The sequence below is a fragment of the Lissotriton helveticus genome, chromosome 8 (genome assembly GCF_964261635.1).
Source record: "Lissotriton helveticus chromosome 8, aLisHel1.1, whole genome shotgun sequence".
In the NCBI taxonomy this organism is placed as follows: domain Eukaryota; kingdom Metazoa; phylum Chordata; class Amphibia; order Caudata; family Salamandridae; genus Lissotriton; species Lissotriton helveticus.
Window position 1 is genome coordinate 818,292,311 of NC_136069.1, and position 26,675 is coordinate 818,318,985.

At 42.6% G+C, this 26,675-nt stretch overlaps 4 non-coding genes across 4 annotated transcripts; all 4 read left to right on the top strand.

The window, feature by feature from the left end:
* Positions 1–395: 395 nt before the first annotated feature.
* TRNAP-UGG (transfer RNA proline (anticodon UGG)) lies at positions 396–467 on the top strand. Its single transcript has one exon. It is a non-coding gene; the product is annotated as a tRNA-Pro (tRNA).
* Positions 468–766: 299 nt separating this feature from the next.
* TRNAE-CUC (transfer RNA glutamic acid (anticodon CUC)) lies at positions 767–835 on the top strand. Its single transcript has one exon. It is a non-coding gene; the product is annotated as a tRNA-Glu (tRNA).
* A 7,762-nt stretch (positions 836–8,597) lies between these two features.
* On the top strand, positions 8,598–8,669 carry TRNAP-UGG (transfer RNA proline (anticodon UGG)). Its single transcript has one exon. It is a non-coding gene; the product is annotated as a tRNA-Pro (tRNA).
* A 299-nt stretch (positions 8,670–8,968) lies between these two features.
* TRNAV-CAC (transfer RNA valine (anticodon CAC)) lies at positions 8,969–9,041 on the top strand. Its single transcript has one exon. It is a non-coding gene; the product is annotated as a tRNA-Val (tRNA).
* Positions 9,042–26,675: the final 17,634 nt, after the last annotated feature.

A 26,675-nucleotide genomic window follows, 5' to 3' on the forward strand; every position in this document is an offset into this window, starting at 1 on the left:
TTATTGCTTCTTGCATTCAAGAGATAGATAATTAGCCAGAATCTGTGGCCCAGCTATTCACCTTGGCATTTCGATTTGCACAAAGGGAATAAGTATTTGAGAGAAAAGACAAACTGTGTTTCTTATGTTGTTATGAACAGCTTTTTATTATTTCTCTTTAGGCTCTAGCCAATGCAGAAATATATAAATAACTGCTGACTTCCTATAAGACTTGTCCAATGCTGAGACAAAATAAAAGGGGACACTTACAAATGATAGTGCTATAGTTTGAGAAAGGGTAATTTGACACTGTATTTCATGTGTATTCACAGACCAAGCTTGAAAAAGACCCCAGCATGATCTTCATTGCGGGCTTAGAGCTGGTATTACCTTTTCAGAGGTAAAGGCCTTTCGACGGCTCGTTGGTCTAGGGTTATGATTCTCGCTTTGGGTGCGAGAGGTCCCGGGTTCAAATCCCGGACGAGCCCTTTCATTGGTGCCCTTCTAAAGTAGTTTTGAAGTATGCATTTCAAAGCCAATATCAATTTTCTCTTTGCAGTAGTGGATGAATATTTGCTAGAGTCTCATGCTTTTAACCTTGCCCTGCCTGAGCAAATAGGAAACATTTCTCTTTAAGCATTTTGCAAAAATGCTGAACTTGCAAGGCATATACAAGCATTCAGATAGGGCTGTCGGTCAGGTTGCATGAAAGAAATCTAAAACCAGATGCCCTTGGAATAGCCTGTTTTGAGCAGTTTCATCACAGAAGAATCAACTGTAGGTGTCTGTTTCTGTAGTGTAGTGGTTATCACGTTCGCCTCACGAAAGGTCCCCGGTTCGAAACCGGGCAGAAACACTTGTTATATTGTCATAGCGGCAATGTTGAGAGTTGCAGTTTTGCATGAAATTGTCCAGGCCCTGAAGATGGTTTCATGCAGTCTCGTTCCATGAAAGTGAATTCTCTTAAAAACAATAACATAATTGGCATGTGGATGTATCTGTTGATTCACAGATCTCACCTTCAAAAGAGCCCTGCATACAGTTCAATGCTCACCTAGAACGAGCATTAACTTTGAGAATTGTTGGCACCAACAGGCCTCTTATTTTAGTGGAGTGTTTCTGGTTTTTAAGTGCTAAGGCCTGGGCTCAATTCCTAGATGATCCTTCTCAAGGTGATGATACAAATGCATCGTCACCTTTACGTTTAATGTCAGAATTGTTTTAGTTCCATTTGGTGGTGTATGAATGCTTTCGACAGTATGGGGATTTTTTCTAGCCTTGCATGAATAAAAGCATATCACTCCTCTTTATGTATTTTTCTAATACATTTATATTTGCAACTCCTTTCCTAGCATGCATTTTTGACTATCTTACAGGCTGTATATAATAAGTATCAATTCAGGGGCCCTTCTTCTACTCAAATCACAACTGTTCTATCACGACATTGATAAGCAATCTGCATCTGCTTCTGTTGTGTATTGGTTATCATATTTACCTGACGTGTGAAAGTCCCTTGTTTGACAGTGCACGTTAACAAAGAAACCAATGATTTTTATTAAAAGTTGTCTTGTGTTTTGGTTACCTTGCATCAGCCAAAAAGTGCCAGAGATGACTTCATTTGCAGTCACTTGAAAAGTAGGGATTCTCAAATAAATGGCAAGAGGTTGAAACAAATCCAAAGAAATGCATGGCATATCTATGTGTATGTGTATGCATGTATCCATATATAAAGATAGATAGATGGATAGATAGATAGATAGATAGATAGATAGATAGATAGATAGATAGATAGATGGATGGATGGATGGATGGATGGACGGACGGACGGACGGACGGACGGACGGATGTAATGTATAAAGTTACGTCATACACCGCGTGGGGCTCCACGCGGCGTGTGACGATATGTTCAATGGCTCGAGTCTAACATGTTATTATATGAATGTCTGGTCATCCGTGCATGGACGTTGGATCTACGGTTTGCCATTGTATCCGTTGGCTTGCCGCTGATCAGACGCTCCGTTGCCGGGTGGAGTTTCTATATTTGGAATAAATACTATAACTCAACTTACAAGTGCTTCCTTATTCACTTGTTACATTTGGCGACACTGGGGATCAAACTCCACCCTTTCCCACGCAAATTGGAATTAATTGCTTACTTTTACGATCCTGGATACCGGCACCTCACCTCGTCATCTTCGTACATGGCTGCATTTCCTGGATCCGGAGCATTTCAGCATGTCATGACCTCCAATTGGGTTCCCAAAAATTGAAAGGGGTTCGTTTATTCGCCACAAATTTTCATTTTGGCCAGACCGACCCTCACCCATTGGACGGTTACAATCGTGCACTCAAACACACAATTCTATTGGTTTGCGCTCTACTCTGATATCTGACGAGTGGAAACAGAAAAGCAGACGTTTCTTCTCCGATGAAGGAAAACGGAAAGGTAGACATTTTCCCGTTTCTACACTTTGGAACAAGGTACTGTTGAGCATTGAATTTATTTAAAAAATATTTTCAAGACGAACCAAGTCTTATGCGCGTATTGCTTCAGCGATACGCACGCTCCTGACAGATCACATATTATTATAGACATTTACAGCGATACGCACGCTCTTTTATTCAATCGTATTTTCTTCAGCGATGCGCATGCTTGAATAAACTGCTTCCTCTGCGTGTCACTACTGCGATATGCACGCTCCATCAATCCAAGATAACACTATATATATTCTAAGTACAATTTCTTTTGTTTATTCAATTGAAGATAACTGCACTATTTTAGAGTCTGTATGAAGTTAGTTTATTCAAAACAAGTTTTAAATTACTGGTATTTTCTTTCTATTTTACGTCTTGTTTACTCCCTTAATTTTAAACATGACTGATAACCAATGGCATCAAATTACACAGCCACCTCCTTTCTTGAATAAACCAGGTACTCCTAACATTATTTGGTCGGAGTGGTTTGATTTATTTGAGAATCATTTGGTTGCTATTGATGCTGCTGGCTATTCTGCACAACGAAAATTTGCATTACTTTTTGGTTGTTTGGGTCAAGCTGGTCAACGGATTTTTAAAAGTATTGTTCCTATTGCCCCTCCTATTTCTCAAGACGAAAGTGGAGATAATCCATGGAATATATATATTGAAGCCATCGCTAGACTTAAAAAACAATTTTGTGATGAACCTAACATCATGCTTGAGAGACACAATTTTTATTCCAGGAAACAGAAGGAGGAAGAGAAGGTTGAAGAATACATTGCTGCTCTTAGAGTTCTTGCTATCACATGTAATTTTGAACCTTCCCCGGATAAATTCATAAGAGATCAGTTTGTGTTCAATTGTGTCTCTAGAAAAATCAAACAAAGGATTCTTGGATGCAAAAATCCATCTTTGAGTGAAGTCATCGACATGGCTCTTAGTATTGAGCGCTCCACTTTAACCAGTAAGGTAGTGATGGAACCGTCTAAACAAGGAATTAACTTTTTAGACTGCTCTGATTCTGACCAAGAAGGTGCCGTTTGTGCAATTAATCCTAAAAGCAAAATTCAATTCAAACCTTTTCAAAAGAAAAAAAATGTTTTCTGTTACAGATGTGGTTCAAGGGACCATTTAGGAAATGCTACAAACTGTCCAGCTATCAAAAAACGTTGTTCTATTTGTAAAAAAATTGGCCATTTTCAAGGCGTTTGTAGATTTGCAAAGAAAAACCCTAATATTAATTACATTGATGTAGATGATTGTTCAAATTCCTTTAAAAACATTATTGTAACTTTGGATTCAAATGGCGATGTAGAATCTATTAAGGGTCCTTTATGTTCCGCCATTATTGATAATGTTCATTTGCAAGTCATGGCGGATTCGGGTTCGCCATATACCATTCTCAGAGATTCTACCTTTTATGAAAAATGGGACAAAAGAGTTAAGTTATTGGAATCTGATGTCAATCCAAGAGCGTTTGGGGAGAAGGATATTAATATGTTAGGTTATTTCGAAGGTTTGATTCAGTGTCTGGGAAGAGAAACAGTTACAAAGATTTATGTGGCAGAAAAAGGTAAAAACATCGTGGGGTGGAAAGATTTAGCCTTGATGGGACTTTATCTAGTCCCTGGTGACGATAATCAAAGTTGGGGACTTGCCTAAGTTCAAAGCAGTTTCTGATAGGCTTCCTGTGGCCAGCATAGAGAATTCTAATGTAAATATTCAGGACATTTTTTCAGAATTTAAACCCGTTTTTTGAAGAGATGGTTGGGAGCGTGAAAGGATTCGAACATAAAATTAGGTTAATTCCAGGAGCTCAGCCTGTAACACACAAAGTCAGATCAGTTCCGTTGAGCGTAAGAACAGAATTGAAACAAATGTTAGATGATTTATGCAAGCAAGGTATCTTTTCCCCTATCAATTCTTCCCAATGGGTCGCACCAATTGTAGTTATTCGAAAAAAGACTGAAAAAATTAGGTTGTGTGCGGATTTACGCTCTTTAAATAAGAACATTATTGTCGACTGTCATCCCCTCCCAAGAATTCATGAACTACTAGCAAACATTGGTCAGGCAAAGTAGTTTTCGCTGATAGATTTGAGATCAGCGTACCATCAGGTTGCATTGTCTAAAGAGTCACAAGAACTTACTTCTTTCATTACTCCCTTCGGGGCTTTCAAATTCCTGCGCCTTCCTTTTGGGTTGGCGTCCGCAGGTAGTGTTTTTCAGAAGGTAATGGATGAATTACTACAAGGAATTACAGGTGTACAAGCATACCTGGACGATATTTTAGTTTTTGCTGAAACTTTAGACGAACATAATAAAATTCTCAGGAAGGTCCTATCAATTTTAATGTCTAAGAATATGACAGTTAATAAGGAAAAATGCAAATTTGCAGTAAATAAAATTGACTATTTGGGCCATACTGTTTCAGACAAAGGTATTACTCCCAAAGTTTCTGTTGTTAGGGCTATTGAAGATGCAAAACCTCCTCCAGATAAAGACGCTTTGCGATCTTTTCTCGGTCTGGCAGAATACTACGCCAGGTTTGTACAATCTTATTCACAGTTAGTTGAGCCACTAAGACAACTTTTAAGAAAAGGGTCAAATTTCATTTGGACTGATGATTTAAGTAAGGTTTTTTGTGAAGTCAAAAAATGATTATTTCTGCAAAAGCCATACATGCGTTTAGGGAGGATGCCACCTCAATTATTACAGTAGACGCAAGTATTTCTGGTTTAGGGGCAGTCCTTACCCAGAAAGTGAACGGACAGGAACAAACAGTCACTTTCGCTTCTAGAGCATTGAAAGATTTTGAACAAAGATACAGTACAATCGAGAGGGAAGCCTTAGCTTGTTCTTGGGCGGTTCACAAATTTAAAATGTACATTTGGGGGAGGAAATTCGAGTTGGTTACCGACCACAAACCCCTGATATATATATTTACTAAGTCTAACTCTACATCTTTGTCAGCTCGATTGATGAGGCTAGTGTCAAAATTACAAGAATTTAATTTTACAGTTAAGCATATAGTAGGTGGCAAAAATTTTCGTGCTGATTGTTTATCCAGAATGGCTATGTTCAAAGATGATGAAGAAGACTTGGTAGTGGAAGATGTAGAGTGCGCCACGTTAATAGATGCCATAAATGAAGTCAGTACTATCATTTCGGAGGAAGATTGGAAAAATGCCACTAAAGATGACAATGTCTTGTCGAAAGTTATAGAATTTTCTACTCACCATTGGCCTGAACCCAGAAATTTGAACGGAGAGCTTCGGAGTTTCGCTCAAGTCGCAGATGAGCTCTTTGTTGAAAATGATATTGTTCGTAGGGGTGAGAAATGTGTTCCCCCTTTTAAGCTGAGAGAATCTATTATTAACTTGGCTCGTCAGGGGCATTTAGGAATAACAAAGACTTCTATGCGAATTAAGCAAAACTATTGGTGGCCGTCATTGGATGCTCAGGTTAAGAATTTAATTGATGCTTGTCCCGAGTGTTTATTATCAGACAAACATTGGCGCACTATGAAAGTGCCTTTGCACCCCACGGAATTTCCAGATTCACCTTGGGAAAAAGTTGGAGTAGACTTTTCAGGTCCATATTCCATTCTACAACAAGAGAATAAATATGTGATTCTTTTAGTCGATTATTTTTCTAAATGGTTGTACTTTGAGTTTGTTAAATCACCAGATTCAAATTCCACTATTTCTTTCCTGAAGAAGGTTTTTGATTTAGAAGGGGCTCCTAAGTCTATAGTTACAGATAATGGTACACATTTTGTGTCAGATAAAATGTGTACGTTTTTGAAAGATTTAGATATTAAACAGCTGAAAGTAGCCTTATATTCCCCATCTTCAAATGGTCTAGTGGAAAGGGGGAATAGAGTAATTAAGGAGGGTATTCAGACTGCAATATCTTGTGGTTACAAAGTGAGGGAATTCGTTACCCGAAAAGTCTGGCATTACAACACGTCCCCTCATTGTGTAACTGGTGTATCCCCTTTTTCCCTTTTGAGAGGGAGAGAAAATCGTTCTGTTTTGTTTCCATCCTGGTTACAAAAAGATTCTGTAAAGAAACCTCCTGAGTTTCATTCAATTAAGAATATTGTGCGAGAAAAACAAAATCAGATGAAATTACATTTTGACAAGGGTTTAAACAGTAACATTGTGAATATTGTAGTAGGTGACTGGGTGTTAATTAAGAGTCCTAGAAAAGTAACGAAAGGTAGTTCGAAATTTTGTAAACCTGTTCAAGTATTGAAAGTCAACAAGGGGTCCGCTTTCCTTCATAAAAGGGGTTGGTGGAATAAGCGTCAATTGGTAAGAGTTACAGAACGTCAAGCTGAAATTATTAGAAGTAGAGCGTACTCTAACGCCTCTGATAATTTAGACTGGTCTTTTTGGATTAATGGTCCACATATAGCGAATGATTCAGGTCAATCTCATGAATCACTTACTGTCAGACATGGTTTGGATGTCCCATGTCATACTGGTGAACCACTTCCTGTCAAACATAGTTTGGTTGTTCAAAACACTGCCATTCACCAAAATATTTCTTCTTTCGGCAGACGTATCAAAACCCCGGAAAGGTACAATGAATTTGTGAAATTTTAAGTATTTGCTTAATTCCTCTTTGTTTGCTGTTGTAAGGAGGAAGGTGATGTAATGTATAAAGTTACGTCATACACCGCGTGGGGCTCCACGCGGCGTGTGACGATATGTTCAATGGCTCGAGTCTAACATGTTATTATATGAATGTCTGGTCATCCGTGCATGGACGTTGGATCTACGGTTTGCCATTGTATCCGTTGGCTTGCCGCTGATCAGACGCTCCATTGCCGGGTGGAGTTTCTATATTTGGAATAAATACTATAACTCAACTTACAAGTGCTTCCTTATTCACTTGTTACAACGGACGGACGGACGGACGGACGGACGGACGGACAGACGGACAGACGGACAGACAGACAGACAGACAGACAGACAGACAGACAGACAGACAGACAGACAGACAGACAGACAGACATAGGGAGAGAGAGAGCGTTAATATAAACAGAGACTTTATTTTCAATCAAGCGGTCTTTTCTTTCCTTTAGGAGCAGAATGTTCTGATCATCAGCGCACCAGAATGTAGTGCTTGGTTGGCAAGCATCACATATTGTGATGTGTTAGCTAAGAGTTTCATGTCCTCCAGACTCATATATTCCTCTGTAGTTGTACCTTGGTGATTCAACAAAACATGGCATCATAAGCAGCATTCTACTTCCACAGACTGGACAGAGAAACCATTTAGAATTTCCCTGAAAAAGAAAAAAAGCATACTTAGGCAGAGCTTTCTGGACAGGTAGGACATTAGAGCAAGTGAGGAATAAGCACTGCTTTTGTTAATTTACATAGGCAGAACAGAGACTGCTGGGAAAAGCCTGAAATTAAAGGCACAGAAAATGCCTGCTTCTGGAGAGAACACTAAGAAGGGTTGAAAGTTTTTCCTCTGACCCTGGCCACTCTTACAAGGAATCCTATGATAGTCAGCAGGACCCACCCTAAAAAGGAAGGGACAGCCATTTGGACCCTTTTCACCTTTTCTATATCACGCCTGATCGAGCCTAATTGAGCACTGATTGAGCGGATAAGCACATGTACTTCTCATTTTGGGAAGGTATTGCTTAGCTTGCTACCAGCAGCTCAGTTATGTTATGATGTTAGAGGCTATGCAAGGAATGCTTTAGTCCTGCATTAGACAGTTTTTATTGCTTCTTGCATTCAAGAGATAGATAATTAGCCAGAATCTGTGGCCCAGCTATTCACCTTGGCATTCCGATTTGCACAAAGGGAATAAGTATTTGAGAGAAAATGCAAAATGTGTTTCTTATGTTGTTAGGAACAGCTTTTTATTCTTTCTCTTTAGGCTCTAGCCAATGCAGAAATATATAAATAACTGCTGACTTCCTATAAGACTTGTCCAATGCTGAGACAAAATAAAAGGGGACACTTACAAATGATAGTGCTATAGTTTGAGAAAGGGTAAGTTGACACTGTATTTCATGTGTATTCACAGACCAAGCATGAAAAAGACCCCAGCATGATCTTCATTGCGGGCTTAGAGCTGGTATTACCTTTTCAGAGGTGAGGGTCTTTCAATGGCTCGTTGGTCTAGGGTTATGATTCTCGCTTTGGGTGCGAGAGGTCCCGGGTTCAAATCCCGGACGAGCCCTTTCATTGGTGCCCTTCTAAAGTAGTTTTGAAGTATGCATTTCAAAGCCAATATCAATTTTCTCTTTGCAGTAGTGGATGAATATTTGCTAGAGTCTCATGCTTTTAACCTTGCCCTGCCTGAGCAAATAGGAAACATTTCTCTTTAAGCATTTTGCAAAAATGCTGAACTTGCAAGGCATATACAAGCATTCAGATAGGGCTGTCGGTCAGGTTGCATGAAAGAAATCTAAAACCAGATGCCCTTGGAATAGCCTGTTTTGAGCAGTTTCATCACAGAAGAATCAACTGTAGGTGTCTGTTTATGTAGTGTAGTGGTTATCACGTTCGCCTCACACGCGAAAGGTCCCCGGTTCGAAACCGGGCAGAAACACTTGTTATATTGTCATGGCGGCAATGTTGAGAGTTGCCGTTTTGCATGAAATTGTCCAGGCCCTGAAGATGGGTTCATGCAGTCTCGTTCCATAAAAGTGAATTCTCTTAAAAACAATAACATAATTGGCATGTGGATGTATCTGTTGATTCACAGACCTCACCTTCAAAAGAGCCCTGCATACGGTTCAATGCTCACCTAGAACGTGCATTAACTTTGAGAATTGTTGGCACCAACAGGCCTCTTATTTTAGTGGAGTGTTTCTGGTTTTTAAGTGCTAAGGCCTGGGCTCAATTCCTAGATGATCCTTCTCAAGGTGATGATACAAATGCATCGTCACCTTTACGTTTAATGTCAGAATTGTTTTAGTTCCATTTGGTGGTGTATGAATGCTTTCGACAGTATGGGGATTTTTTCTAGCCTTGCATGAATAAAAGCATATCACTCCTCTTTATGTATTTTTCTAATACATTTATATTTGCAACTCCTTTCCTAGCATGCATTTTTGACTATCTTACAGGCTGTATATAATAAGTATCAATTCAGGGGCCCTTCTTCTACTCAAATCACAACTGTTCTATCACGACATTGATAAGCAATCTGCATCTGCTTCTGTTGTGTATTGGTTATCATATTTACCTGACGTGTGAAAGTCCCTTGTTTGACAGTGCACGTTAACAAAGAAACCAATGATTTTTATTAAAAGTTGTCTTGTGTTTTGGTTACCTTGCATCAGCCAAAAAGTGCCAGAGATGACTTCATTTGCAGTCACTTGAAAAGTAGGGATTCTCAAATAAATGGCAAGAGGTTGAAACAAATCCAAAGAAATGCATGGCATATCTGTGTGTATGTGTATGCATGTATCCATATATAAAGATAGATAGATGGATAGATAGATAGATAGATAGATAGATAGATAGATAGATAGATAGATAGATAGATAGATAGATAGATAGATAGATAGATAGATAGATAGATGGATGGATGGATGGATGGATGGATGGATGGATGGATGGATGGACGGACGGACGAACGGACGGACGGACGGATGTAATGTATAAAGTTACGTCATACACCGCGTGGGGCTCCACGCGGCGTGTGACGATATGTTCAATGGCTCGAGTCTAACATGTTATTATATGAATGTCTGGTCATCCGTGCATGGACGTTGGATCTACGGTTTGCCATTGTATCCGTTGGCTTGCCGCTGATCAGACGCTCCGTTGCCGGGTGGAGTTTCTATATTTGGAATAAATACTATAACTCAACTTACAAGTGCTTCCTTATTCACTTGTTACATTTGGCGACACTGGGGATCAAACTCCACCCTTTCCCACGCAAATTGGAATTAATTGCTTACTTTTACGATCCTGGATACCGGCACCTCACCTCGTCATCTTCGTACATGGCTGCATTTCCTGGATCCGGAGCATTTCAGCATGTCATGACCTCCAATTGGGTTCCCAAAAATTGAAAGGGGTTCGTTTATTCGCCACAAATTTTCATTTTGTCCAGACCGACCCTCACCCATTGGACGGTTACAATCGTGCACTCAAACACACAATTCTATTGGTTTGCGCTCTACTCTGATATCTGACGAGTGGAAACAGAAAAGCAGACGTTTCTTCTCCGACGAAGGAAAACGGAAAGGTAGACATTTTCCCGTTTCTACACTTTGGAACAAGGTACTGTTGAGCATTGAATTTATTTTAAAAATATTTTCAAGACGAACCAAGTCTTATGCGCGTATTGCTTCAGCGATACGCACGCTCCTGACAGATCACATATTATTATAGACATTTACAGCGATACGCACGCTCTTTTATTCAATCGTATTTTCTTCAGCGATGCGCATGCTTGAATAAACTGCTTCCTCTGCGTGTCACTACTGCGATATGCACGCTCCATCAATCCAAGATAACACTATATATATTCTAAGTACAATTTCTTTTGTTTATTCAATTGAAGATAACTGCACTATTTTAGAGTCTGTATGAAGTTAGTTTATTCAAAACAAGTTTTAAATTACTGGTATTTTCTTTCTATTTTACGTCTTGTTTACTCCCTTAATTTTAAACATGACTGATAACCAATGGCATCAAATTACACAGCCACCTCCTTCCTTGAATAAACCAGGTACTCCTAACATTATTTGGTCGGAGTGGTTTGATTTATTTGAGAATCATTTGGTTGCTATTGATGCTGCTTGCTATTCTGCACAACGAAAATTTGCATTACTTTTTGGTTGTTTGGGTCAAGCTGGTCAACGGATTTTTAAAAGTATTGTTCCTATTGCCCCTCCTATTTCTCAAGACGAAAGTGGAGATAATCCATGGAATATATATATTGAAGCCATCGCTAGACTTAAAAAACAATTTTGTGATGAACCTAACATCATGCTTGAGAGACACAATTTTTATTCCAGGAAACAGAAGGAGGAAGAGAAGGTTGAAGAATACATTGCTGCTCTTAGAGTTCCTGCTATCACATGTAATTTTGAACCTTCCCCGGATAAATTCATAAGAGATCAGTTTGTGTTCAATTGTGTCTCTACAAAAATCAAACAAAGGATTCTTGGATGCAAAAATCCATCTTTGAGTGAAGTCATCGACATGGCTCTTAGTATTGAGCGCTCCACTTTAACCAGTAAGGTAGTGATGGAACCGTCTAAACAAGGAATTAACTTTTTAGACTGCTCTGATTCTGACCAAGAAGGTGCCGTTTGTGCAATTAATCCTAAAAACAAAATTCAATTCAAACCTTTTCAAAAGAAAAAGAACGTTTTCTGTTACAGATGTGGTTCACGGGACCATTTAGGAAATGCTACAAACTGTCCAGCTATCAAAAAACGTTGTTCTATTTGTAAAAAAATTGGCCATTTTCAAGGCGTTTGTAGATTTGCAAAGAAAAACCCTAATATTAATTACATTGATGTAGATGATTGTTCAAATTCCTTTAAAAACATTATTGTAACTTTGGATTCAAATGGCGATGTAGAATCTATTAAGGGTCCTTTATGTTCCGCCATTATTGATAATGTTCATTTGCAAGTCATGGCGGATTCGGGTTCGCCATATACCATTCTCAGAGATTCTACCTTTTATGAAAAATGGGACAAAAGAGTTAAGTTATTGGAATCTGATGTCAATCCAAGAGCGTTTGGGGAGAAGGATATTAATATGTTAGGTTATTTCAAAGGTTTGATTCAGTGTCTGGGAAGAGAAACAGTTACAAAGATTTATGTGGCAGAAAAAGGTGAAAACATCGTGGGGTGGAAAGATTTAGCCTTGATGGGACTTTATCTAGTCCCTGGTGACGATAATCCTATCAAAGTTGGGGACTTGCCTAAGTTCAAAGCAGTTTCTGATAGGCTTCCTGTGGCCAGCATAGAGAATTCTAATGTAAATATTCAGGACATTTTTCAGAATTTAAACCCGTTTTTGAAGAGATGGTTGGGAGCGTGAAAGGATTCGAACATAAAATTAGGTTAATTCCAGGAGCTCAGCCTGTAACACACAAAGTCAGATCAGTTCCGTTGAGCGTAAGAACAGAATTGAAACAAATGTTAGATGATTTATGCAAGCAAGGTATCTTTTCCCCTATCAATTCTTCCCAATGGGTCGCACCAATTGTAGTTATTCGAAAAAAGACTGAAAAAATTAGGTTGTGTGCGGATTTACGCTCTTTAAATAAGAACATTATTGTCGACTGTCATCCCCTCCCAAGAATTCATGAACTACTAGCAAACATTGGTCAGGCAAAGTAGTTTTCGCTGATAGATTTGAGATCAGCGTACCATCAGGTTGCATTGTCTAAAGAGTCACAAGAACTTACTTCTTTCATTACTCCCTTCGGGCTTTCAAATTCCTGCGCCTTCCTTTTGGGTTGGCGTCCGCAGGTAGTGTTTTTCAGAAGGTAATGGATGAATTACTACAAGGAATTACAGGTGTACAAGCATACCTGGACGATATTTTAGTTTTTGCTGAAACTTTAGACGAACATAATAAAATTCTCAGGAAGGTCCTATCAATTTTAATGTCTAAGAAAATGACAGTTAATAAGGAAAAATGCAAATTTGCAGTAAATAAAATTGACTATTTGGGCCATACTGTTTCAGACAAAGGTATTACTCCCAAAGTTTCTGTTGTTAGGGCTATTGAAGATGCAAAACCTCCTCCAGATAAAGACGCTTTGCGATCTTTTCTCGGTCTGGCAGAATACTACGCCAGGTTTGTACAATCTTATTCACAGTTAGTTGAGCCACTAAGACAACTTTTAAGAAAAGGGTCAAATTTCATTTGGACTGATGATTTAAGTAAGGTTTTTTGTGAAGTCAAAAAAATGATTATTTCTGCAAAAGCCATACATGCGTTTAGGGAGGATGCCACCTCAATTATTACAGTAGACGCAAGTATTTCTGGTTTAGGGGCAGTCCTTACCCAGAAAGTGAACGGACAGGAACAAACAGTCGCTTTCGCTTCTAGAGCATTGAAAGATTTTGAACAAAGATACAGTACAATCGAGAGGGAAGCCTTAGCTTGTTCTTGGGCGGTTCACAAATTTAAAATGTACATTTGGGGGAGGAAATTCGAGTTGGTTACCGACCACAAACCCCTGATATATATATTTACTAAGTCTAACTCTACATCTTTGTCAGCTCGACTGATGAGGCTAGTGTCAAAATTACAAGAATTTAATTTTACAGTTAAGCATATAGTAGGTGGCAAAATTTTTCGTGCTGATTGTTTATCCAGAATGGCTATGTTCAAAGATGATGAAGAAGACTTGGTAGTGGAAGATGTAGAGTGCGCCACGTTAATAGATGCCATAAATGAAGTCAGTACTATCATTTCGGAGGAAGATTGGAAAAATGCCACTAAAGATAACAATGTCTTGTCGAAAGTTATAGAATTTTCTACTCACCATTGGCCTGAATCCAGAAATTTGAACGGAGAGCTTCGGAGTTTCGCTCAAGTCGCAGATGAGCTCTTTGTTGAAAATGATATTGTTCGTAGGGGTGAGAAATTTGTTCCCCCTTTTAAGCTGAGAGAATCTATTATTAACTTGGCTCATCAGGGGCATTTAGGAATAACAAAGACTTCTATGTGAATTAAGCAAAACTATTGGTGGCCGTCATTGGATGCTCAGGTTAAGAATTTAATTGATGCTTGTCCCGAGTGTTTATTATCAGACAAACATTGGCGCACTATGAAAGTGCCTTTGCACCCCACGGAATTTCCAGATTCACCTTGGGAAAAAGTTGGAGTAGACTTTTCAGGTCCATATTCCATTCTACAACAAGAGAATAAATATGTGATTCTTTTAATCGATTATTTTTCTAAATGGTTGTACTTTGAGTTTGTTAAATCACCAGATTCAAATTCCACTATTTCTTTCCTGAAGAAGGTTTTTGATTTAGAAGGGGCTCCTAAGTCTATAGTTACAGATAATGGTACACATTTTGTGTCAGATAAAATGTGTACGTTTTTGAAAGATTTAGATATTAAACAGCTGAAAGTAGCCTTATATTCCCCATCTTCAAATGGTCTAGTGGAAAGGGGGAATAGAGTAATTAAGGAGGGTATTCAGACTGCAATATCTTGTGGTTACAAAGTGAGGGAATTCGTTACCCGAAAAGTCTGGCATTACAACACGTCCCCTCATTGTGTAACTGGTGTATCCCCTTTTTCCCTTTTGAGAGGGAGAGAAAATCGTTCTGTTTTGTTTCCATCCTGGTTACAAAAAGATTCTGTAAAGAAACCTCCTGAGTTTCATTCAATTAAGAATATTGTGCGAGAAAAATAAAATCAGATGAAATTACATTTTGACAAGGGTTTAAACAGTAACATTGTGAATATTGTAGTAGGTGACTGGGTGTTAATTAAGAGTCCTAGAAAAGTAACGAAAGGTAGTTCGAAATTTTGTAAACCTGTTCAAGTATTGAAAGTCAACAAGGGGTCCGCTTTCCTTGATAAAAGGGGTTGGTGGAATAAGCGTCAATTGGTAAGAGTTACAGAACGTCAAGCTGAAATTATTAGAAGTAGAGCGTACTCTAACGCCTCTGATAATTTAGACTGGTCTTTTTGGATTAATGGTCCACATATAGCGAATGATTCAGGTCAATCTAATGAATCACTTACTGTCAGACATGGTTTGGATGTCCCATGTCATACTGGTGAACCACTTCCTGTCAAACATAGTTTGGTTGTTCAAAACACTGCCATTCACCAACATTTTTCTTCTTTCGGCAGACGTATCAAAACCCCGGAAAGGTACAATGAATTTGTGAAATTTTAAGTATTTGCTTAATTCCTCTTTGTTTGCTGTTGTAAGGAGGAAGGTGATGTAATGTATAAAGTTACGTCATACACCGCGTGGGGCTCCACGCGGCGTGTGACGATATGTTCAATGGCTCGAGTCTAACATGTTATTATATGAATGTCTGGTCATCCGTGCATGGACGTTGGATCTACGGTTTGCCATTGTATTCGTTGGCTTGCCGCTGATCAGACGCTCCATTGCCGGGTGGAGTTTCTATATTTGGAATAAATACTATAACTCAACTTACAAGTGCTTCCTTATTCACTTGTTACAACGGACGGACGGACGGACGGACGGACAGACAGACAGACAGACAGACAGACAGACAGACAGACAGACAGACAGACAGACAGACAGACAGACAGACAGACAGACAGACAGACAGACAGACAGACAGATATAGGGAGAGAGAGAGCGTTAATATAAACAGAGATTTTGGGGCATATTATCAAGGGGCTTTATCTCCACTTTTTTGGCTTTAAAAGCCAAGAAAGCGGAGATAAAATTATCTCCCTATTACCAAGCTGTCGCTAACACCAGTTAGCGACAGCTAATAGGAGATAGTGACCATCTTGGGCCCCGCTTTGCATGTCAGTGATATTTATCACTAATGACATGCAAAGTGGGCGTGCCAAGATGTTAGCGACTGAAAACAGTCGCTAACATCGCTATCTCCTATTACCAACTTTTGGAGATATTCGCGATAAGCGCGAATATCTCCAAAAGCTAACACTTGCCCAGGAGCAGTTCTTAGCCATGTTATCCAATGGGAGGTGGATAACATGGCTAAGAGCATTTGCTCGATAATGCATGAATATCGCTGACTTTTCAGCGATATTCATGCATTGCGGCCGTTTTTTATCGCATTTGCGATAAACCTTGCTAATAGCAAGGTTTATCTGCGATAAAAATCGCCGATTTGCGGCGATAAGTTTTGTCTCTAAACAAGTTAGAGACAAAAATTATATCTATTGGTTGGTAATATGCCCCTTTATTTTCAATCAAGCGGTCTTTTCTTTCCTTTAGGAGCAGAATGTTCTGATCATCAGCGCACCAGAATGTAGTGCTTGGTTGGCAAGCATCACATATTGTGATGTGTTAGCTAAGAGTTTCATGTCCTCCAGACTCATATATTCCTCTGTAGTTGTACCTTGGTGATTCAACAAAACATGGCATCATAAGCAGCATTCTACTTCCACAGACTGGACAGAGAAACCATTTAGAATTTCCCTGAAAAAGAAAAAAAGCATACTTAGGCAGAGCTTTCTGGACAGGTAGGACATTAGAGCAAGTGAGGAATAAGCACTGCTTTTGTTAATTTACATAGGCAGAACAGAGACTGCTGGGAAAAGCCTGAAATTAAAGGCACAGAAAATGCCTGCTTCTGGAGAGAACACTAAGAAGGGTTGAAAGTTTTTCCTCTGACCCTGGCCACTCTTACAAGGAATCCTATGATAGTCAGCAGGACCCACCCTAAAAAGGAAGGGACAGCCATTTGGACCCTTTTCACCTTTTCTATATCTCGCCTGATCGAGCCTAATTGAGCACTGATTGAGCGGATAAGCACATGTACTTCTCATTTTGGGAAGGTATTGCTTAGCTTGCTACCAGCAGCTCAGTTATGTTATGATGTTAGAGGCTATGCAAGGAATGCTTTAGTCCTGCATTAGACAGTTTTTATTGGTTCTTGCATTCAAGAGATAGATAATTAGCCACATTTTGTGGCCCAGCTATTCACCTTGGCATTCCGATTTGTACAAAGGGAATACGTATTTGAGAGAAAAGGCATGTTGTTATCAACAGCTTTTTATTCTTTCTCTTTAGGCTCTAGCCAATGCAGAAATATATAAATAACTGCGGGACTTCCTGTAAGACGTGTCCAATGCTGAGACAAAATAAAAGGGGACACTTAGAAATGATAGTGCTATCGTTTGAGAAAAGGTAAGTTGACACTGAATTTCATGTGTAATCACAGACCAAGCATGAAAAAGACCCCAGCATGATCTTCATTGCGGGCTTAGAGCTGGTATTACCTTTTCAGAGGTGAGGGCCTTTTGAAGGCTCGTTGGTCTAGGGGTATGATTCTCGCTTTGGGTGCTAGATGTCTCGGGTTCAAATCCCGGAAGAGACCTTTCATTGGTTCTCTTTTAAAGTAGTTTTGAAGTATGCATTTCAAACCCAATATCAATTTTCTCTTTGCAGTAGTGGATGAAAATTTGCTAGAGTCTCATGCTTTTAACCTTGCCCTGCCCGAGCAAATAGGAAACATTTCTCTTTAAGCATTTTGCAAAAATGCTGAACTTGCAAGGCATATACAAGCGTTCAGATAGGGCTGTCGGGCAGATTACATGAAAGAAATCTAAAACCAGATGTGAGAAGTTGGCCTGATATATGATGTTTCCAATTCTGGAACCACCTTGTATCAGTCCAAGCTATCCCTTATGGTGTCTGGTTGTAAGTCAACCTTGTAGACAAGCTATCTTAATGGTAGCATAGACTAAGCAGCCTTAAAGGCTTAACTCAAGAGGTCGTGTTAAGCGAGCTGTTTTACCAATCACAGTCCTGTAATATCAAATGAAAAGACACCACACAAATATATATATTATAAAAATATATGTATTTATTACTCAAAATAATCCCCAGTATTCTTTATGAACAAAGGGGCACAAGCGTTAAATCAAAAGCACAGTATAACATACAAAGTTGCACAATTATGGATGAGTGCGAGGGGCCACTCAGACCATATATTAAGAAAGTGGTATAAGAGATACCAATCGAACAGTGGTTAGGCCTAGGGCCTAGGGAATCGCTGGGAGCAGGTGGGACAAGCAGTGCTGAAGTCGGGAAAAGCCCGTGGGATTCGGGTGCAGTGCTGAAAGCACACGCATGCACCAATGCAAGTCAATGGTGCGTAAAAGTTACACAAATAGAGTTTTAGGACACTTCCGCTGAACCTAGAAAGACAAAACTTAAGACACAGACCCTAGAGGTGTGTACCAGTGTGGGAACACCGGCGTTGCAATGTTACCTCACCCACAGGAAGCGGGTGCACAGGGTCGAAGTAGTGTCGGGTTTCGTCACGCTGGTTCTTGGTGCTTGAAGCTGAAGAAGCTGCAGGCACTGTGAAGGAGAAGTGTCCGGTGGGATCCAAGGGTGGATCGAAGTCGAAAAGTACCTGAAAGCAGAGGGGACAGAGTCTGGGTCACTCAGCAGTGACCAGGGTGGAACCAGGATGGAACCAGGTAATGTTGGGCGCAATCAGGTGGTTGTCGAGGAGCTTCTCTCTGCTGTCACGTGGGCTCTGGGGCATCTACGAAGTCCAGGAGCAGGTCACAATCTGTCCCACAAAGGCTCTCACCGTTGGCGCTGTCGGCTTCAAGATTGGAGCAAACAACACTTGGCAAAAGCAATCCACGCGGAACTGGGAGATTGCTTCTCACTCGGACCAGGAGGGTCAGAGTGGGTACTCCTTTTCAGGGGAGTGGGTGCAAATCTGGAGCAACCAGAATCATAAGTTGTATTTCGGTTTTCATCGGCACAGGGGCCACAAGCCAGCTGGCAAGGGACTGGCCAACGCGTTGAGCCAAAAGAAGCAGAAGGGCCCCATGCAGCACTCGTCGAGTGTGGAGGGCTGAACTTCAGTGCAAGAGTGGCTCAGGGTTGGGGCTTCTCAAACCCTGGTGTACAGCTTCCAGGGTCACTCGTGGGCTGCACAGTCAGCGTCTTGTGGTCTTTCCAAGATGGTGTGCCCCACGCTTCCGGTCGCCTCCACGGGTCTCAGCTCTGCAGGGACTGTGGATCGGGCTGTTAGAAGGCAGGCAAGCTTGATCTCGTTGATCTCTGTCGCTTGAGTTCCGGCGGGAACTGCAACAAAGCAGACATTGATGTCTGGATGGTGCCTGTTTGCACAGGGTGGTCACTCCTTGACCACAAGGGAGATTCTTCAGTCTTCTACGTCGAGTAGGATGTCAAAGGGTCCAGAGTTTCATTTCTTATGTTTCATCAGGATAATCTGAAGTGCATTGGCACTGCTTCCACTCTTATTCGAATCTGGGGGGCTGGATTGCATGCTAGGTCCCCTCCTATGGGTGGGACCCAGGAAGGGGGTGGATACACCCCTTTCCTTTGATCCAGGCCATGCTGGGACTGGGGCTGGTGTGCCCCAGAACTGGTTTGACCGCATTATGCAAGGGGCAGCCTTGTGCTCCCCATGCAGTGTCTGGTTTCTTTCAGACCTCCCTGCTACAATCCACTAACTCCTGTCTAGGGTGATGTGACACCTCCCTGCGACAGGAAACCCTTTGTCCAGGCCCCCTTGGCTGAGTTTCGGTCAGCTACAGGGGGTTAGACTTGTGTCTGTGGCAGAAGCATCCATTTTGTGGATCTGAGGCTCTTTTAGAAATTAACCGCATTTCAGTAAAGTAACATGTCTTACCCCTCTAGAGGGGTGCAATGCTATCCCCGTTGCCAGAACTGGCGAGGGGATAGTATTCCAAATCGTATGACACCTTACACGACATGTTTTGATAAAGCCAAACCAAAGTTGCTAAATAACCGCGAGGATTATAATGCACTTATTAGTATATGGTATGGCATTATCCTGAAACAGCTTACGGATTTGTTCCCGACGGCTGCAGACAGGCTCAGCTCATGCTAGAGCTCCATCTCACATTAAACCACGCACTCTGCCTCCAGGATTGATAAGGCCTTCCATAGGAGTGGCCCACAGGTTTATATGTGTCCAGATATAGGTTTAGATATAGGTATACTATATCTAAGCAAGGGGTGCTTACACCACCTTGCCCCAGCTGAGTGATCAGCCAGTTGTGTCAATTTAAGAACCAGCCAGGGGTGGCAAAAGATATGCTGCAGCCCCTGGTAGGCCTTGGTGGCACCTATGCCCTGAGCACCTATAGTTCATGGTACAGGGGCAACAAGGAGTCCATTTCCAATTGTGGTAAGTGCCTATAGCACATGTATTGATAATTTAGAGAGAGAACAGCAGGCTGGGGGTCTGATTAGCAGTCCCACAGCCTCAGTAGTCGAAAACCAGTGAAGCAAAAAGCAAAAATTTGGGGTGACCATAGGATAGCAGACCCTACTCTCCTACACCAGATGCCCTAGGAATAGCCTGTTTTGAGGAGTTTCATCACAGAAGAATCAACTGTAGGTATCTGTTTCTGTAGTGTACTGGTTATCACGTTCGCCTCACACGTGAAAGGTCCCCATTTCAAAACCGGGCAGAAACACTTGTTATATTGTCTTGGCTGCAATGTTGAGAGTTGCCGTTTTGCATGAAATTGTCCAGGCCCTGAAGATGGTTTCATGCTGTCTTGTTCCAAGAAGGTGAATTCTCTTAAAAACAATAACATAATTGGCATGTGGGTGTATCTGTTGATTCACAGACCTCCCTTTCAAAAGAGCCCTGCATTCGGTTCAATGCTCACCTAGAACAAGCATTAACTTTGAGAATTGTTGGCACCAACAGGCCTCTTATTTTAGTGGAGTGTTTCTGGTTTTTAAGTGCTGAGGCCTGGGATCAGTTGCTAGATGATCCTTCTCAAGGTGATGATACAAATGCATCGTCACCTTTACGTTTAATGTCAGAATTGTTTATTTCTATTTGGTGGTGTAAGAATGCTTTCGACAGTATGGGGATTTTGTCTAGCCTTGCATGAATAAATGCATATCACTCCTCTTTATGTATTTTTCTAATACATTTATATTTGCATCTCCTTTCCTAGCATGTATTTTTGATTATCTTACAGGCTGTATATAATAAGTATCCTTTCAGGGGCCCTTCTTCTACTCAAATCACAACTGTTCTATCACGACATTGATAAGCAATCTGCATCTGCTTCTGTTGTGTATTGGTTATCATGTTTACCTGACGTGTGAAAGTCCCATGTTTGGCAGTGCACATTAACAAAGAAACCAATGATTTTTTTTTTTGTATTCTTTTATTGTCGCAAGAACATAGATTATCAATACCAACAACTGTTTGCATTTGCGCCTACAACCCTGAGGCCCGCATAAAAAAGGTTTCACATGTATGACCTTCAAATATGTATTCTGCCCTACTCAGGTTTTCTTTATATTAATGATTAGGTATGTTGTTGGATCCCTATGGATATGTTAGACAAGTGCGTAATGAAAACTTGCATTTTGTATTTTATGTACAACCTATAAACAACTCAAAACGTGACTCAGTTGTAACTCACAGAACTCACACCTTACAGTGCAACCTCAACGCTACCCTGATGCAGGTCACTCCCACAAGTCAATGAAAGCTATATCCCCCTCCCAACCGCCCCCCCCCCGGCTGCTCTTATTGCATCGGACAAGGTCTGTACCCATTGTGCATGCCCTCAGCTATAACCTTCGGCCGTCACTCAATTTCTTCCTCCTCCTCTGTACTGTCAATATCATCCTCCGGCAAAGGGTCACAAATGTCCCCCCTGTATGTGTTCCAGGATTGCCAAATTCCATTCCATTTGCGCGGACTGGCTCTTGTTTTGTATACCGCCCTCTCCGTGAGCATGAGCATGTCCATATTTCTACTCCATTGTGCCAGGGTGGGGAGCTCAGCCGTCCCCCATTTTTGTGCAATATCCCGTTTAGCTGTCATGAGGCCTATCGTGACCCACAACCTACCGTAAAATGTTAAATCAGTAGGCCCCCACACATTGAGCAAGCACACCCGTGGGTCTAGTGTTAATGAGGTGTCAAGTGTTTGTGAGATGGTGCGGAGCACCCGCTGCCAATAACACACGATGCTGGTGCAGCTCCAGAGTGTGTGGATGAAAGTACCTTCCTCGCCGCATCCCCTTAAACAATATGGGTGATCCGCCCTCAGTAACTTATGTAGAGTGGTTCTCGTGTAATATATCCTATGCAGGATTTTTAACTGTACCAGGCGGAACCTAGCTGATATGCCAGCCTCACGTGGGGAGGCAATAGCAGCGTTCCATTCAGAGTCGTCGAAATCGCCGACATCCTCCACCCATTTCTCTTTTAGTTTCTCCAAGGGGTCAGGCATGTTATTAAGTAGCTTGCGGTAAGTTAATGATGTTGCTTTCTCCTGCATAAAGTCTGTGAGCAGGCGGTCTTCGAGCGGTGAAGACTCTGGTGGGGTGGTGTTCTGAGGGATCACTGCTTGGAGGGCATGCCTAATTTGAATGTATCTAAATAGTTCATTGTCTCCCAACTCGTATTGGTCCTGAAGGGACGTAAATGGAATCACCCCCTCTCTGGACCACATGTCTCCCACTGTTGAGATCCCGATGTTGTCCCACTGGGTAAAGCCCTTAGTGTGCCTCAAGTGCCCCAGTGCTTTGGAGTCCCACAGTGGAGTAAGTTTCGTAATGATCCCTTCCCAGCGTAGTTTTGTGTGCGCCTTGTACCATAGCTGTACGGTATGCTTAGTGGGTCCTATCAATTTCGTTGCAACACCCATGTGATACAGAGGCGCCAGCAGGGTGTGAGTGCCTAGTTGTGTTCTGTCCGCCTGAAATGCCGGGTCGTCCTGTGGGGCGTGCATCCATTGATTAATAACCTTAAGTTGGGCCGCCCAGTAGTACAGTTGCACGTTAGGCAGTGCAATCCCGCCATCGAACCAGCTCCTGTTGAGCTTTACGTGAGCTATTCGTGCTGGGCGATTCCCCCACAATAGATTCGACATCAGCGCTGTCACCTTCTGAAAGAAGCTGGTGGGTATGAGCATTGGAGTGTTTTCAAGTATGTATAAAAAGCGCGGCAGCGCCATCATTTTAAATAATGCTGCTCTGCCGAGCAATGTCAATGGTAGCTCCTTCCAGTGTTGTACGTCAGTACGCAGCCATACGAGAGGGGGTTGTAGATTAAGAGTAATGAAGTCTGTGGCCTCTCGGGTAACATGTATTTCTAGGTATTTAAAGGAAGCGCCCGCCATTTCCAGAGGGCAAGACTCCGGGAGGGCTGGGATCGGTCCCTTAAGCTCGTAAAGTGTCGATTTCGACCAATTGATAGTGTAGCCGGACAGCCGCCCGTGTGAGTTGCACAACGTGAGGAGGTTCGGAAGACTACTATCCAGGTCTGTGTGGTAAATCAACATGTCGTCCGCGTATAAGGACACCCTGTCTTCCCAACTATCATCCCATTTAATCCCTTTCAATAGTGGCGTCTTTCGAATAGTAACTGCCAGCGGCTCTAGGACCAACGCGAAAAGGAGGGGTGAGAGCGGGCAACCCTGCCTAGTCCCTCGCGCCAAACTGATCTCACGCGATATGTGTCCATTGGCCACTACTCGTGCCACTGGGTCTTTGTACAATAGTTTGATCCATGCGATAAAGGTGGGCCCAAATCCCATGCGGGTGAGGACTGCGAATAGGTAGTTCCATTCCACCATATCGAACGCCATTTTGGCATCTAAGGACAGTATTGCAGCCGGTTCTTTCAACAGTGGGGTTCTTGCCAATACTCCCTGCACTCTACGAAGATTCAATGCCGTGCTTCTGTGTGGCATAAATCCAGATTGGTCCGGGTGGATCAGCTGGGTTAAGCACGGCATGAGTCTGTTTGCTAACAATTTCGCTAGAATTTTCGCTTCAGGGTTCAGGAGTGAGATAGGCCTATATGACTTACATTCGTTGGGCGGTTTACCCGGTTTCGGAATGGCCACTATGGTCGCCATCCGCTGGTCTGGGGGCAATGTACCCTTCCCTCTACTCTCCTCGAACATCTGAAGAAGGGGGGCACTCAGGGACTCCGACATTGTTTTAAACCATTCAATGGGCATCCCATTTGATCCTAGAGCCTTGCCCGAGTGGAGTGCATTTATAGCCAACTGAATTTCATCAGTTGTCAGAGCGGCATCAAGGTCTTTTGCCACCTCCTCCGTCAGTGTAGGTACGGAGACATGATTCAGAGCCTCCCGAGCCTCCTCCTCGGTCACAAGTACCGTGGGGGTGTATACCTCTGAAAAGTAATCGGCCAATACATCGACAATGTCTTCCGGCCTGGTATGCACTGTCCCATGTGAGTCCGTAATTTGCAAAATATTCCTGTTACCCCTCTGTTTTCTATCGAGCCATGCCAAGAGTTTGCTAGCTTTATCCCCAATATCATACACCCTGTGTTTGGTGGCTGCAATATCTGCCAAGGTCAATTGCCTCAGGTGGTCGTCGAGGCGACGCTGATGCAATTGCAGTGAGAGTAGTGTGTCATCCGATGGATCCGCCATATGGGCCGTGTTGGCCTTTTCTAAATCTAGTTCCAGTTCTGAAGCTTCCCTCCCTTGCGTTCTCTTATGGTGCGTGATTGCTGCAATGGCTTGCCCTCTGAATACTGTTTTATAAGCCTCCCATAGTATTGAAGGCGATTGTACCGAAGACCGATTTTCTTCAAAATAATATCGGGTAGCTTTCTTTAATTCCGTACTAATAGATGGAATCTTAAGATACCCTGGAAAGATTGGATAGACCCTCTTGCGCGTTTTCCCTAAACTAGACACAGTCAAAGTCATCGGTGAATGGTCCGAAATACCCCTCGGTTGTATCTGCACTTCGTCTATGGTAAGAAGACCGTTCCCTAATGTGAGGAAGTAATCTATCCGTGAGAGGCTATTGTGTGTAGCCGAGTAATAGGTGTATTGCTGTTGTTCTGGATGTAACAGGCGCCACACATCCATCAACCCTTGTGCTTCCAGAAAACTATGAAGCTTACTGGGACCTCCTGTGTGCGTTCGTATTGGGAATCTGTCAGGAGTGTTATGCAGTATTGTGTTAAAGTCTCCCCCAATGATTAAGTCTCCGTCAGGGAGACTCAAGAGGAACCTGCCGAGGTCTGGCAGCGCCACGGCGTGCAGCGCCGGCGGGATGTAGACCGACACCACATTCAATGGCCTGCCTTCCCACTGGCCATGAACCGCCGCGAAGCGGCCCTGATCGTCTGTCTTGGTGGACTTCACAATGTATTGGGAGGATGTTCGTAGCAGTATGCCAGTACCGCGGGATCCCGAGGTGAATTCCGCGTGTGCAATCATGCGGTAGCCCCGTCTATCCATCGCCCATGTGGCCGTACCCACTAAGTGTGTCTCCTGTATCAGGACCAGGGCAGGACCCAACCTCTTGATTCCTTGCATAACCAGGCCTCTTTTGATCTTATCACCCAGTCCCCTAACGTTCCATGACATGATTTGTAGTGGGGTTATCGGGGCGAGGCTATCTATCCTGGCCATGGCGGTGGCTTGTTATGTGGCCCAAGGAATGTCCCTGGATTCATTCCCTCTCGTATCCCTTGGGAAGTACTGATGTGGGGGTTAGCCCAGCGCTTCTTGCATTTGGCAGTGTGTCTGTGAAGGAGCAAAGCAGGCTTAGCGCCAGCATGCCTGCTTTCGTGTGCCTGCATGCGAGTCTTGTGACATTGTGTGTTGATAGTGCCGTAGTACATAGTGTGAGTGTGAGTCAAGCATTGAACCTTGAGGACCAACTGGTCCCGAACATGAACCCTTCCTCTTCCCTTAAACGCCCCCCTCCCTGCCCCCCTGCTATACGGACTCGAAACTGCCCGCCCCCCAACTTAGCAGAGTGCATGTCCCATTCCCACAACAGTTTACTTGCGCACTGGGGTAAAGGACTCTCCGAAGCCAGCAGCCCCTCAGTCTCTTCCCCGGAGGTCCAGCGCCCAGTGTCCAGTGGCGGGCCTTAGGCGTTCCGTAAAATGGGACCGACAACCGGTATATCTTGGAAGTCATTGTTCCTGAACGTCTTCTTCACCCACGTCTTCTCTTAAAGGTGTGTCTCCCTCCGTTCCCCCACCTGATGCTTGGGATTCCTGAAGACGTCCGGTGGCACGACCTTTCTGGTGCCGGTTAGATCTCCGAGGGTGCGTGTCCGTTCGCCATCCCTCCAGCCATTCTCGCGCGGATTCCGGGGTATCGAAGAACCATGTTCTATTGTCTGCAACAACCCGCAACCTAGCCGGGAAGAGCATTGAATATGGGAGTTCTCTTGCCCTAAGTTCTTTCTTTACTTCGAAGAAGGTTCTTCTCCTGCATGCGACATCCGCCGTGTAGTCTGGCAAGAAATCCACAGTGGAGTTTTGTAGTCTAATAGGAGGGGGGGACCGTGCTGCCTGCAGGATGGCATCCCGGTCCCGGAAACTGAACAGCCGGGCAACAATTGGTCGTGGGGTCGCCCCCGGTTTAGGTTGGCCCCCTGGCACGCGGTGCACCTTCTCCACAGAAAAGAAGGCGGACAGTCCCTTCGGTTTAAGTTCGTTCGTAATCAGGCTTTCAACGTACAGGTCCATGGCTCTCGTGCCTTCTGATTCCGG